The sequence below is a fragment of the Elephantulus edwardii genome, unplaced genomic scaffold (assembly GCF_000299155.1).
Source record: "Elephantulus edwardii isolate Elephantulus edwardi_28Jun2011 unplaced genomic scaffold, EleEdw1.0 scaffold00083, whole genome shotgun sequence".
Lineage (NCBI taxonomy): Eukaryota > Metazoa > Chordata > Mammalia > Macroscelidea > Macroscelididae > Elephantulus > Elephantulus edwardii.
In genome coordinates this window covers 6,504,807-6,520,492 of record NW_006399833.1, presented here as the reverse complement: position 1 = coordinate 6,520,492, position 15,686 = coordinate 6,504,807, and the positions used below count along the sequence as shown (strand labels likewise).

At 39.5% G+C, this 15,686-nt stretch overlaps 1 pseudogene; it reads right to left on the bottom strand.

Moving 5' to 3' along the window:
- Window positions 1-488: 488 nt before the first annotated feature.
- Window positions 489-15,469, bottom strand: LOC102862029 (annotated as a pseudogene).
- Between the last annotated feature and the right edge of the window lie 217 nt (window positions 15,470-15,686).

Below are 15,686 nucleotides of genomic sequence, written 5' to 3'. Positions count from 1 at the left end.
ATTCATCATTAAGAAATTTATTCTATTATGTACCAAACTTCATTGAAGTAAAGAATGTAGGGATGAACACTCGCTCACAATTAAATGTTTTAGGCTTCATTTTTTTCCATATATAAACTCAAAAAGATTGAACAGTGCTACAATCTCTAAAGTATCTTTTGCTTCTTTTATTTCTCAATTTTTTCAAATAATTTATACATTCTTTCAGTAATAATGTCAATTGCGCATGCACCAAATTCCATACACTGCTGACATAAGAATGAATAAATTTTGGTCCTGAGCCTTTGGTTTGTGGCCAGGCTTAGTGCCATAGATGGCTAAACCATATTTGGGGATAAAACTGGATTAGACAGGTTGGAGTAAAAGCTGAGAAGGTGATAAAGCTATTCAAACTTGATTCTGAATTCATTCGGGAGTTGTAACTTTTTTTCTTCACTGGAAAATAATTTTTATTGTGACCCTACCAACTGCACAATCTATTCCTGACATTAAGCACTGTCTTCCTTTGCAATGCAGTTTTTCTTAAGTGGTCCCATGAAAACTTTCTTCTCCTCCATCATTGGGAAGCAGCCATAGCCAAATTTGGAGATGGTGTTGATGAACTTGAGATCAATCTCCTCCAGAGCCCGGAGTTTGGTCTGCACCAGCAAGGACTTACAGACAGTCAGCACTCACTTCTTGGTCTCCACAACTCAGCCTTTTAGCATGACAAAGTTGTTAGTCACTTCACCATAGTGGGCAAAGCCACCAAAAGGATTGATGTTGTTTTCAGAAAAATCATAAGTTGATGGAGGCATTGTTTGTGTGGGATTTTTTTTGTGGTTGTTGTTTGTTTGTTTTATACTGGTTTATTAACAAAGTTCGAATACGTAGTTTTTCACACAAGATCTTTGGAACACTGTTTCTTATCAGCTTACTGTCCCAGATAAGGTAGCCTTGGCCAATCTTGTGGATCTTCTTGTTGATCTCTGTGAGGTGATGGTAGCTCTTCTGCCTAGCAAATGCCACAGAGAAGGCCACTCGGGGGAAAATGCCTGGCCCCAGTACAAGCAATCTTGTGCAGTCCTCGTTAGGTCTTGTTGGGAAGTTTCTTGGTTGTGCCAGAGACTAGTGACCCATTTGTTGCTCTTTCTCTTGTTCACTCTGATGACATGGGTGTTCTTGTCCTGGCCAAACAACTGGCTCACCGGCACTTGCTGCTCCAGTCCAGCTTCTCAGCCACTGTGGCCCCAGTCACCTGGATCTCCATCAGGTGGGCCTATTTCTGGTGCAAAGGAAGCAGTTATGTCTGGGTATGGTTGATGATGTAGATGACCTGGGAGCACTTCTTCGTGCTGCTGAAGACCTTTTCCAACAGCTTCTTGCCATCCTTGTCCTGCCATTTCCTGCAATACTCAGTTAAAGCCTTTTTTTCTTAGACTTGTACCAGTTCTTGCAGAGTCTCTGCACTCATCACTGATGTGCACAGAAAAGACAATCTTGAAGGTGCAGAGACCACGAGGGCTTTCCACCTAACCCACTATGCCCACAGTCACCATGTGGGGCATTTCCACAATCATCATAGCCTCCACCACTTCCTTCTTTTTCACCTTGGGCCCCAATCAGTCAAACTCCTACAAGATGTGGGTCATGCCAACCTTGTAGCCTACAAAGGCTGTAAGGTGCACAGTCTTGGTGGCATCATTCTTGGACAAGCTCTTTTCTTCCTATGGTGCCGGCTGCTGCATTTCCGAGGTAGGAAGGCCAGGAACCCTTGCCAGGGACCAAGGACTGCCAGTATGATAGGCAGAAGAGCTGTTAATTTTATTTTTATTGGTTTGCTTACAAAGTTCATATGCATTGTTTTTCAAGCTATTCTTCATTCACATTGTGTTTCATACAACCATTCCCAGGCATTGTGGTTTTAGTTCCCATGCATTATGTTTCATACAATTAATCACCATTGGCCCATACCCATCATTACCCTATCTTTTCACTAGGATTCTTTCCATTTTCTTCACCCTTTCCCACCACTCATCAAATTGTGCAACACTGTGGTTTTACACACACAGATCCTCAGCCCTCCCTTTGTTGAGTTTCCATACATATTTTACTAATTATCCTTCCAATTTTACAGTGATGGTCTTATACAATATTTGTCCTTCTGAGACTAAGTTAGTTCACTCATCATAATGCTCTGTAGCCTTTCCCAAGTTACGTAGTAGTTTTTGAAATGGTTCTTCCTGAATGTTGCATAGTATTCCATTGTGTACCACAATTTCTCAATCCATTCAGTTGTGGTTGGGCTTTGGAGCTGTTCCTATGTTCTTATGATGGTGAATAATGCTGCTATGAATATTGGTGTACAAATCTCCATTTGTGTCTAACTGCTCATGTCCTTGGGGTATATTCCTAATAATGGGTTAGCTAGATCATATGGTATTTCTTTGGAAGCAGGAGTGGCATCTACTTCCTAAACAACATGCCTCTGCAAACTCTATGAACTTTGATAAATGTCGATGGTTGTAGAGGGGTTTCAGCCCTTTTGTTCATAGGGTTGCTCAACCCAAAGGCAATCAACAACAACAACAACAACAACAACACGGTGTTTCTATGTTCAACTTTTTGAAAAAATGCCAAATATTATCTTCCAGAGTCACTGCATCATTTTCAATTCCCACCAATAATGTATGAGAATTCCCACCTCTCTGCATCCTCTCCAATATTTATTACTTGGCGCCCTACTAAATTTTGCCACTGCTACAGGGGAGAAATGGTATCTCATTGCTGTTTTGACTTTCATCTCTCCTATTGCCAGTGATTTTGAGCTTTTCTTCGACTGTCTGTTTACCATCTGAATATCTGCCTCTGTGAAAAGTCATTCCATGTCTTTTGCCCATTTTGTATTTGAGCTATGAATCTTTTTCTTGTGGAGGCCTAGGAGTATTCTAATACCTAATCACATATCCCTTTTAAACAGTTTTCTCCCTCATCTGTTTCAATGCAGTATACATTTTTTATCCCATCTTTCTCAGTCTCCCCCCCAACCCTGATGTCAGTCCTGTTTTACAACAGTGGCATCATGCAGTATTTGTCCTTTTGTGGCTGAGATACTTCACTCAACATAATGTCCTCTAGGGTCACCCATTTTGAATAATATTGCATGAGTTCCTTGTTTTTCAATGCAGCGTACTATTCCATTGTTTGAATATACCACAGCTTCTCTATCCATTTGTTTGTTGATCAGCACTTGGGTTGTTTCCAACTCCTTACTATTGTGAACAAAGCCACGATAAACATGGGTGTGCATATATCTGCTTGGGTGGCATTTATGGTCTCTTTGGGGTATATTCCCAATAGTGAAATTGCTGGGCCAAATGGTATCTCTATTTACAACTTTTTGAGAAAGAGCCACACTGCCTTCCACAGTGGTTGCACCATTTTACACTCCCACCAACAGTGAATCAGGGTTCCAGTTTCTCCACAACCTCACTAGCATTTGCTGCTTGCTGTTCTGTTAAATTTTGCTATACTTACTGGGGTGAGATGATATCTCATAGTTGTTTTGATTTGCATCTCTCTCAGAGCTAGGGATTTTGAACATTTCGTCATGTGCTTGTTAGCCATCTGAATGTCTTTGGTCAAGTTCATATGCTGTGCCCATTTCTCAATTGGATTGTTTACCTTTATCTTGTTGTGGTGTTCAAGTTTTGATAAATTCTAGATATAAGTTCCTAATCTGACATGTCATTGCTAAATACTTTTTCCCAGTTTGTGGCTTCCATTTTCACCCTGTTGGAGAAGATTTTGGATGTGCAAAAATCCCCGCCCCTTTATAACAGTTTACCAATGGTTTGTCAATTTTATTGATCCTTTTGAAAAACCAGATCCTGGTTTTGTCAATGGTTTCAGTAGTTTTTCTGTTTTGTATCTCTTTGATTTCAGCTGTTAAGCTTATAATTTCCTTTCTTCTAGAGGCTGTTGGGTTAGATTGCAATTCTTTTTCTATTTGATGAAGGTGTTGAGTTAGAACATTAACTTTGCTTCTTTTTTTGTTTTTTATGTATTTGCCTATTCCTATGAACTGGGACCTGAGGACTGCCTTAGCTGCATGTCAGAGGTTTTGGTATATGGTATTATCATTATTATTTGTTTTGAGAAACTTTTTTTATTTCATTCATTATTTTTTCTATAACCCACTCATACTCTAGCAAAGGGTTATTTAGCTTCCACATTGGTGGAATAAGCTTTATTCTTTTGTGGTTAATTTGTAGTTTTATGGTATTGTGGTCTGAGAAGATACTTTGTATAATTTTAATTTTTTAAAAAAATTTTGAAGCTTGCATTTTGCCCTAATATGTAATCAATTCTGGAAAATGTGCCCTATGTCCTTGAGAAGAAAGTGAGTTGAGTTTTAGTTGGGTGCAGTACTCGGAATACATCCCGAAGGTTGAGTTTACTGAATGTATAGTTTACGCCTTCTGCATCTTTGTTAAGTTTCTTTTGAGCTGACCTATTCTTTGCTGAGAGTAGTATGTTAAAGTTTTCCACCACTACTGTGGTGATATTTCTTTCTTGAATTCTGTTAACAGTTGATTTATGTATTTATTAGGTATATTATTTGGTGTATAAAAGTTGACCAATGTTATGTCTTCTTGATCTACTGTGCCTTTAATCATTATAGAGTGCCCTTCCTTATCTTTTATGGTAGTTTTCATACTGAAGTCATTTTATCAGAAATTAATATTACCACTCCTTCTTTTTTCTTGTGAGTGCCATTTGTTTGGTATATTTTTTCCAGTCTTTATTTTTGAGTCCATCTTTCTCTTCATTTCTTAGATGTATCTCTTGTAAACAACATATTTATGGACCTTTTTTAAAATTCATTCTACTTCTTTTCTTTTGATTTTTTTATTTAGTCCACTCTCATTGTGATTATTGACAGGCGAAGTTTTATCATTGCCATTTTACTGTTTCTTTTTGTGAATAAAATTTTTATACTAGTTTACTTACAAAGTTTGTATCCATTGTTTTTCATCCCAGACCCCTCCCAATTCCTCCAGCTACCCCTCCCTCCACACATTATATTGTGCAACCCTATGATTAACCACTCCACCCTACCCCGCTCATCCTCACACCTTTGATCCCTCCCTCCCCCAATGGATCCTCATACGTGTTCTACAATAATATTCTACAATAATGGTCTAATTTGTCCTTATGGGACTCAGTTATTTCACTTAGCATAATACTCTGCAGTTAGGCAGTGGTTTACAAAATCATTGCTCCTGAGTGCTGTATCATGTGATTGTGTTCCTTTTTTTGTTGTTGTTTCTTTTTACTTTGGTAAAAGGACTCTTAAACATTCTTGTCGATATTGTCTTGTTTTCACAAAGTACTTAAGTAGTTTGTTTTCTTTAAAGGATGTGATACCTCCTTCATATTTGATGGTGAAGTTGAGGGAAAATTAAGTCCACGGGAACCAAAATTTGATCTTAAGTCTATCCCACTCGAATTTCAAAACCATGTCAGGAACAGGTTTGAGGCCTTGAGCACCAATGAGTGTAGGCCAAATGAGCTCTGGAAAGATATCAAGAAAATCATCCATGAAAAATGCAAAAGATCATTACAAAGGCTGAAAAAGAAGAAAAGACCAAGATGGATGTCAGATGAGACTGAATATTGCATTAGAGCACCGAGAAGCCAAAGCTAAAGGAAAAAACCAAGAAATCAAAGAGCTAAACGGCAAATTTCAAAAGGCAGCCCGGGACGACAAAGCAAGATACTATGATGAAATGTGCAGAGAGCTGGAGTCAGAAAACCAAAGGGCTGGACTCGCTCAGCATTTCTTAAGCTTGAAGGAACTGAAAAACAAATTCAAGCCACGGGTGGCAATACTTAAGGACACTTTGGGTAGAATGTTAAATGATCAAGAGAAGATGGAAGGAATACACAGAATGACTGTATCAGAAGGAATTGGCTGACACAGAAGAATTTCCTGAAATGACATATGAGCAAGGGCCTATGGTGATGAAGGAGGAAGTTCGAGTTGCTTTGAAGGAATTGGCAAAAAACAAGGCTCCAGGAGTTGACAGCATACCAAATGACATATTTCAACAAACAGACACTGCCCTGGATGTACTCACTAAATTGTGCCAAGAAATCTGGAGAACAGCCAGCTGACTGGAAAAGATTGATATTTGTTCCCATTCCAAAGAAAGGTGACCCCACAGAGTGTGAAAATTATCAAAAAATATCATTAATATCACATGCAAGCAAGTTTCTGCTGAAAATTATCCAAAAACATTTGGAACAATATGTCAACCGAGAACTGCCAGATGTCCAGGCTGGATTTAGATGAGGTCATGGTACTAGGGATATTATAGCTAATGTTAGATGGATCTTGGCTGAAAGCAAAGAATACCAGAAGAGTGTCTATCTGTGCTTTATTGACTATGCAAAGGCTTTTTACTATGTGGAGCACAACAAGCTGTGGCTGACTCTGAGAAGAATGGGAATCCCAGAACATTTGATTGTGCTAATGAGAAACCTATACTTGGACCAAGAGGCAGTCGTCATAACAGAACAAGGAGACACCACATTCAAAATCAAGAAGGGGGGCCACCAGGGATGTATTCCGTCTCCATACCTTTTCAATCTGTATGCAGAACAGATTATCCGAGATGCTGGGCTGTACAAAGAGGAATGTGGCATCAGGATTGGTGGAAGAGTCATCAACAACCTGTGTTATGCAGATGACACAACCCTGCTTGCTGAAACTGAGAAGGACCTGAAGTGCTTGCTGCAGAGGGTCAAGGACTGCAGCCTCCTCCTATATGGACTGAAGCTGAACATCAAGAAAACAAAGATTCTCACCACTGGGCGAATTGGCAGCATCAGTAAAGAGATTGAGATAGTTAACAGTTTTAGTTTACTTGGCACCACAATCAATACTCTTAGTAACAGCAGCCAGGAAATCAAGAGAAGAATTGCACTGGGAAAGTCAGCTGTGAGGGAACTCTCAAGAGTACTGAAGAGCAACGACATCAGACTGGAGACTAGGGTGCGCCTGATCCGGCTATAGTCTTTGCAATTACGTGCTATGCATCAGAGAGTTGGACAGTGAATAGGGTTGACAGAAAGAGAATTGATGCCTTTGAGCTGTGGTTCTGGAGAAGAGTGTTGAATATACCATGGACTGCTAGGAGAAAAACAGGTTTGTCCTGGAGAAGGTGAAGCTGGAATGCTCCTTGGAGTCAAGGATTCTGAAGCTTCCTCTGACATAATTTGGGCATGTTGCCAGGAGGGACTGGTCGTTGGAGAGGGACATCATGTTTGGCAGAGTGGAGGGGCGGCAAAGGAGAGGAAGACCTTCGATGAGATGGATCAATTCTGTGACTGGAGCGGTGGGAATAAGTGCGTTTGAGATGGCTAGGTTGGCAGAGGATAGAACAGCATTTAGAGCTCTTGTACATAGAGTCGCTATGAGTCGCAAGCGACTTGATGGCACATAACAACAAAAAACAACAATTTGATGGAGAACTTTGATGAGTTCAGGACCCTAGGTTGACAGTTGTTTTCTTCCAATTTTCTGTATATGCCATTCCATTCATTGTCTTCTTACTTGCATGGTTTCTGCTGAAAAATCAGAATTTAGTCTAACTGTTTTTCCTTTGTTGTTGTTCTTGCTGTTGTTAATGTGCCATCGAGTCGCCTGCAACTCACTACTCTATCCTGTGCCAATCTCACTGTCTCTGATATACCTACCACCATTACCCCAGGCACTGAATCAATCCATCTCATCGAGGGTCTTCCTCTCCTGCGCTGTCCCTCCACCCTCCAAAGCATGATGTCCCTCTCCAAGGATTGGTACCTCCTTGCAACATGTCCAAAGTATTTCAGACGAAGCTTCAGAATCCTTACCTCCAAGGAGCAGCCTGGTTTAATCCTCTCTAGAAAAAAACCTGTTCATTCTCTTAGCAGTCCATGGTATATTCAATACTCTTCAACAACACCACAGCTCAAAGGCATCAATTCTCCTTCTATCATCCCTAGTCATTGTCTAGCTTTTGATGCATAGCAATTCATTGAAAAGACCATGGCCTGTATCAGGCGCACCTTAGTTTCCAGACTGACATTGTTGCTCTTCAATACTTTGGAGAGGTCTCTAACAGCAGACTTTCCCATCGCAGTACGTCTTTTAATTTCTTGGATGCTGGTGCCAAGAGTGTTGACTGTGGAGTCAAGCAAACTAAAGCTGTGAACAATCTCAATCTCTTCACCATCTACCATGATGCTACCAATAGACTCAGTGGTGAGAATCTTTGTTTTCTTGATATTGAGCTTCAATCCACATTGAAGCCTTTCTACCGCAAGCTCTTCAGATTCTCCTCAGTTTCAGAAAGCAGGTTATGTTATCTGCATAACGCAAATTGTTGATGAGTCTACCTCCAATCCTGATGCCATATTTCTTCTCACAGAGCCTAGCCTCCCAGATAATCTGTTCTGCATATGGATTGAAAAGGTATGGAGATAGGACACATCCCTGGCATATACTCTTCCCAAAGTTGAAACATACAGTGTTTCTTTGCTTTGTTCTGATGACTGCCTCCTGGTCCATGTATAGGTTTTGCATTAGCACGATCCAGTATTCTGGGATCAGTGAGTGAAAACCAGATGAGTTATGGGAGGATATCAAGAATATCATCCAGGAAGAATGAAAAAAGTCATTATAAAGACAGAGGAGAAAAAAATACCAAAATGGATGTCAGCAGAGACTCTGAACATTGCACTAGAGTGCCAGGAAGCCAGAGCAGAGGGAAGAAATCAAGATATTAAGGGGCTGAACAGAAGATTTCAAAAGGCAGTGTGGGAAAGACAAAATGAAGTATTATCATGAAATATGCAAAGAGCTTGAGTCAGAAAATCAAAGGAGCTGGACTCTCTCAGCATTACTTAAACTCAAGGAACTGAAAAACAAATTCAAGCCTCAAGTTTCAATTCTTAAGGATGCTTTGGGAAGAATATTCAAAGACCCAGGAAGTATTAAAAGAAGATTGAAAGAGTATACAGAATCATTGTACCAAAAGGGATTGGCAAACACAGAAGAATTTCATGAAACAACAAACAAGCAAGAGCCTGTGGTGATGAAGGAGGAAGTACAGGCTGCTTTGAAAGAATTGTCAAAAAATAAGGCCCCGGGAATTGATGGTATATCAACTGACATGTTTCAACTAACATATGCTGCTCTAAATGTGCTCACCAAGTTGTGCCAAGAAATCTGGAGGACAACCACTTGGCCAATTCACTGGAAGAGATCTATATTTGTTCCCATTCCTAAGAAAGGTCATCTGACAGAGTGTGGAAACTATAGAACAGTATCATTAATATCGCATGCAAGCATGATTCTGCTGAAGATTATCCAAGAACTGCCAGAAGTCCAGGCTGCGTTAGAAGGGGTCGTGGTACTAGGGATATCGTAGCTAATGTTAGATGGATCTTGGCTGAAAGCAGGGAGTACCAGAGGAATGTCTATCTGTGCTTCATTGATTTTTGCAAAGGTGTTTGACTGGATCACAACAAACTGGCTAACTCTGTGAAGAATGGAAATCCCAGAACTTTTCTTTTGTAAGTCACTCTTTATTTTTCTCATGCTGTTTTCAGTTGTATATTTTGGAGAATTTGACTTTGATTTGTCTTGATATTCTCCTTTTTTGGGTCTAGCCTATTTGGTGTTTGCTGAGCTTCCTGAAGGTGGATTTACTTGTTCTTCATAATATCTTTGAAGTTTTCTTCTAGTATCTCTTCCACTATTTTCTCAGTGATATCCCTATCCCTATTATATTCTGGAATCCAATCATATGTATGCTTTTCCTTTTGATGTCATCCCACATTATTCTATTTTTCCCCCCATTTTCTTTATGTGTCATCTGTAATTTTTCTTTTAGTATACTTCCATTTACGTTCTTGTCTTCCAGCTCACTGCCTTTCTGCTCCATCTCTTCTGTTCTACTTTTTTGTCCTTCTCACCATTTCACTTCTTAATATTCTTCTGCAATTTCAGTCTAAATATTCTGGATTGCATTTTCATTAATTTCCGTTATTTCCCATACTGTGTTTGCTGTACCCTCTCTATCTTGTCATGACTTTTTAAGTTCTTGTACCTCTTTATCTATAGTTTCATATTTTCTTCTGTAGTTATGCAAGTTTCTCCTTATCAATATATTTCTTCTGGCTTCATGTTTCTGGAGCATTTGCTTTCTTAGTGGTTTCCATTGTTTCTCCATCATTTGCACCTTCTTATATAGTTGTTCAAATAACTCTTCATCAATATATTTCTTCTGGTTCTCTAACTTTATTCTATTCCATTTATTTGTGGCTTCCATTGTTTCTTCCATCATTGTACTTTCATTCCTAACTATTCAAACGTCTCCATATCAATATATATAATCTGCCTCTTGACTCTGGAGTATTTATGAAGTCTGCTATATTATCTTCTCTTTTGGAGAAGGCTTAATTTGTAGTTATCTCCTGCTTTCTCAACATTATATGAAGCTTTCCTTTATAAGTATTAGGCCATTTCTAATGTGTCTGCTTAAGTTGTTGTTGGGTTTTGTCTTTACAATGTTATTGATTAGTTGCCAAATTAAAATAGTCAATCTATGGGGTGAGCCACTCATTCTATTGTAAGTCCTTTCTGGGGAAATTTGCCTTTTCTAAAGTCCTGGAGGTTCTCTCTGTTCTGTACTGCATCCCTGCAGAACTCTTTCCTTGATGTAGTCCCTAGTCACCAAATCTATTGTCTTCCTTCATTTATGAAGTGGCTGAGTGGCTTGAGAACAGGTGCTCTATGCAAGCAGTTTCTCCTGAAGCTTAATATCTTCCTTTGTCTCCCAGGAGTGACACAAGATCAGAGATTAGGACTGCCAGCTTAAGAAACTTGTGTGCAGGGGGTCTCACGTTAGCCCTCTCTCTTTCAGAGAGCTTAAAAAAGACTTCTTTCTACTTGTAGTTCTATGTTTTAAAGTCTCTTGTCCTGTTTTGCTCCTGGGATGGCCTCACAGCTGAGGAGGCAAGGATTACCAGATGAAGGGACCTATATCCCCAGGGAAACCTCAGTCCCTTCTCCCCACAAGCAATGAAGAGTGCTTTCTCTTGGTGCAGAGCTTCTCCTCTCTCCATTTTTTTAAAAGTCAAAATATACAATCTGATCTGGAATTTAGAAAAGAATTTTATAGCATTGTGGAAATTACTTCAATAAGGAGAGATTGAGAGATTGGAGAGGTTAGCTAGAAGGCTGTTGTGACAAATCATGTATCATCCTTCTGTTCTGTTGCTTTCTCCTCTGATGTATGCATGTGTATATTGAAACTCCCTCCAAATGTCTGAGTCACTGTGAATCTGGGTCACCAAGCTTTGGAACTGCCTTGCTAACATCAAGGTGGCACCTCTCCAGTGGTTAGACTTCACCAAGCTGCTTCCCAGGAGAAAGATGAGCAGTCTCCTCTTGTGTAATTTACAGCCTCTGAATACCAGCTGAAGGATCAACTGTGAATAATTTCTGGCTTGATGGCAATGAGAAAGAGAAAGAAGGAGAGGGAGTTGGAGTGGGAGAGGGAGTGAAAGGGAGAGTGAGAGAGGCGGAGAGTCAAGATTTTTATCTCTCTGGATTCTGGGGACTAGGTATATTCACTTAGAGCAACTTCAGATTGAAGTCACTACTAAACAGGTATAGAAAAAGCTTTTCTTTTGGTAGTGGTTCTAGAAACACAGTCTTTTTCTTGGTTCCACGGAGTTTCTGCTTGTGAGTGGTACAGGTTTCAGAGCCACCACATATTTACCTGGTATGAAATTAATATCTCAGTTCACTGCATGTCCTATGATGTTTAATATTTTCCCCTAATATTTACACAAAATATACCTGAAATTTCAATTTCCCTCCATCCTCCAGAAGTCCTGAAACGACAGCAACTTCTGAAGAGCAGGTAGACATTACAGGCATTTAGGAATTGGAGTGTTGTTCACAATTAGTTCCAATTATTTCAGGGTGGGGAAAACTCCCCCTCCCCAAGGCAGCATTCCTTTTTATTCCTAGAATGTTAGAGCTAAAAAGGATATTTACAGATCTTTCTATAATGGAAAAGAAGACTGAGACTCAAAGAGAAGAAATAGCTTTTTTAGACTGCCCTGCGAATTACTTGTAGAACTGGGACTGAATACTTTCTTACTTTTCAGGTTGGCCATATGCTGACTATACTTAGCTCTCAAGTCAATATTGTTCTGATCCCTGCTTCTGCACGGGAGAGATGATTTTGTTCTATCTGTAACAATTTCTCAGGAAACGGAAGATCTAGAGATAAGGAAGATTTATAGACCTATAAGAATTATTAACCAACTTTTTAGAATTTCAAAAGAAAGTAATACACGTGCCATCTTAAAGATCACAGAGTGCCCAAGAATATGACAGCCATGGCAATAAAATATTTTAAACTATTTGTTGTACTCACGGAATACAGTTTTACCTACTTAATGCTTGTCTTTCATTTATTTCTTTTAATGTGTCATCTAACCAAATATATCCTTTTAGTTTTAAATTGTGGTTTGAGTCAAAGTTTACAAAGTATATTGATTTTTTAATCAATTACTCATGCATATTTTATTCCATAACAATTACAATATCCACAGTGTCTGACAATTCCTTCAACATTATCTTTCCCTTCACCTAACTTTTTGTTGTCATATGCCCTCAAGTTGCTTGTGACTCATAGCAACCTTATATACAACACCTCTGAATGCTGCCTTATCCTGGGTCAGTCTCATTGTTCCCAACACACCTAGCCACATTACCTCATTTACTCTGTCAATCTGTCTCATTCAAGGTTTTCTTCTCCTGCGTTGTTCCTCACCCTTCAAAAAATGATGTCTTTCTCCAAGAACTGGCCCCTTCTGGCAAAATGCCCAATGTTTGTGAGACAGAGCTTCAAAATCCATGCCTCCAAGGAGAAACTTGGCTTCATCCTCTCCAGGACAGACCTTTTTGTTCTCTTGACAGTCCATGGTATATCCAATACTCTTCTGCAGCACCATAACTCAAAGGTATTGATTTCTCATCTATCATCCATAGTCATCATCCAGCTCTCTGATGCATAGAAAGTAATTGCAAATACTATGGCCTGGATCAAGTGCACCTTGGTCTCTACACTGACATCATTGCTCTTCAGCACTCTGCAGAGGTCCCTGACAGCATATTTTCCTAATGCAGTTCATCTTTTGATTTCCTGACTGCTGGTGCCAAAAGTGTTGCTTGTGTTACCAAGCAACCTGAAATTGTTAATAATCTCAAAGCCTTCATCTATCATGGTGCTGCCAATTGACCCAGTGGTAAGAATCTTTGAGGTTGAATTACAAACCATATTGAAGACTGCAGTGTTCTGATATTCTTATTCTTCCCAAAGTTAGCCACAATTTATTGTGATCCACAGTCAAATGCCTTTTCATAATCAATGAAACACAGACATTCCTCTGGTACTCTCTGCTTTTGGCCAAGATCCATAAGGCATCGGTTATGATAGAAGCCTCTTACCATGGCCTCTACTAAACCCAGCTAGCACTTCCGGCAGGTCTCTGTCAATGCACTCTTCCAGTAGTTTTTGGATAGTGCACACAGCATTGAAACGGGCGAGGGAGAGAGTTGTATAAAAGGAATATATGATTAGGTATTATTGGCATGACAAGAGTCCAGAATAAGAGCTGGGCTGGGGTGAGGCTGTGTAACTAGGAAAGAATTTTATTTTTTTCCAAAGAGTAAAGTGAACTAGAGGGGGTGGCAGGGAGAAAAATGTGCAACAATGAATGAATGGAAATCCAAGTTCTCTCTAAACTGTCATTAAAATCTCAATAAAGGAAAAAACAAAACAAAACAAAGATCCTCACCATTAGGCCAATAGGCAGTATCAGGATAGATGGGGCAAAGATTGAGGTTGTTAACCATTTCATCTTGGTTAGATCTACAATTAACACTCTTTACACCAGCAGTCAGGAAATCAAAAGATGAATTGCATTTTGAAAATTTGCAGCCAAGGACTTCTCTAGAGTGCTAAAAAGCAATGATGCCAGTCTAGAGACTAAGGTGTGTCTGATTCAGGCCAGGATCTTCTCAGTTCCTTGCTATGTATCTGAGAGCTGGAAAATGAATAAGAGTGACAGAAGAATCGATGCCTTTGAGATGTGGTGCTAGAGAAGACTATGGAACATACCATGCACTGCCAAGAGAAGAAACATGTCTGTCCTGGAGAGGGTGAAACTGTTGCTCCTGGGAGGCAAGGATTTTGAAGTTCCATCTGACATACTTTGGACATGTTGACAGCAGGGATCCTTCGAGAAGAACATCAAGCTTGGAAGGGTGGAGGGTCAGCACAGCATTGGAAGGCCCTGCATAAGACATATTGATACAATGACTGTAGCAAAGGAGTCAGGTATCTGAGATGGTCAGGTTGGCTCAGGATAGGGCAAGGTTCAGAGCTATTGTTCACATGGTCTCTATGAGTTGTGATTTACTCGAAGACACAAACAACAACAAGCCCATGGCTAACTTTGCTTGTTGAATAATACAGCACTGCCTCAAGCAGCTTCAGAACCTACATAGGGTTAGCTCTTGCCCATTGTTTCCCTACCAGTCCTCTTGGACTATAATCAGCAGATGGTGTAAGAGTAATCCTAGCTAATATGCCATATTGGGGCTAAAAGACAAATACTTCAAATTAGATAGGAACCAGCTTCAAATGTGAAAACATGCAAAGTGCTTTGAGGAACATAGCAAGACAAAACAAGAGAAGTCATAAAAAGAACATAATTTAATTTAAAATGTATCTTCTTAATCGTTAAACATTTAAAAAAATAACTTCACATGCAGCAACGGTTTAGTTATACAAAGAAGGACTTTCTAAGTGGAGAAATGTATCATTGGCACACAAAGCTTGAAATTAAAAGTGAGTAAATGCTGACTTGGCAAGCTGATTCTGAAAAGTTGCCAACTCCTAGTTTAACTGCCAGAAGACCCAGTGTGTGGCCTTCAGCTGCTGCTAATCACCATTTCCTTCTGTCTCCCAACTTAGAGGTCATATACATATAGAGTTCAATGGTTCTTTCTTGAGATTCTTTCTTCATTTACATCCCTCACCTTTAATCTTTATACCCATAAGTCTCTTTGTTAGCTCTTCTATAAATCTTACATCCATCTTTTTTTCCTGCTCCACTTCAAGGTCAATCTGGTCATTATTTGAATCCATACTGAAACAAGATAAAATATGTGGCAACTGTTTTTCATCAAAACTTGCTGATCTTTTTCCTTTGGTGTCCCTTGCGTGTGATATTGGGTTCTCACTCCGACCACTAATGGTCAAACACCATTATCTCGTGTCTCCTAATTCATTGCTTTTCTTGCTTCCCAGTACCTAGCACTTCTAATGTCATGGCCAAAATCATCTTTCTGCATCCCTCTTTTTATCATGTCATTTTATCTTTTCATTTTCAGGATAAAGGCCAGGATACTTAATCTGGTTTCAATTCTTACCATGACTTGATCCTAATTCATTTTTTCAAACATATCCCTTATTATTTCCTTTCTCAGAGAATAAGAATTGGACACTGTATGGCATTTTCTTAACTTCCTCACAGAAGGTTCTACATTATTTCTCTTTAAACTTGAATCA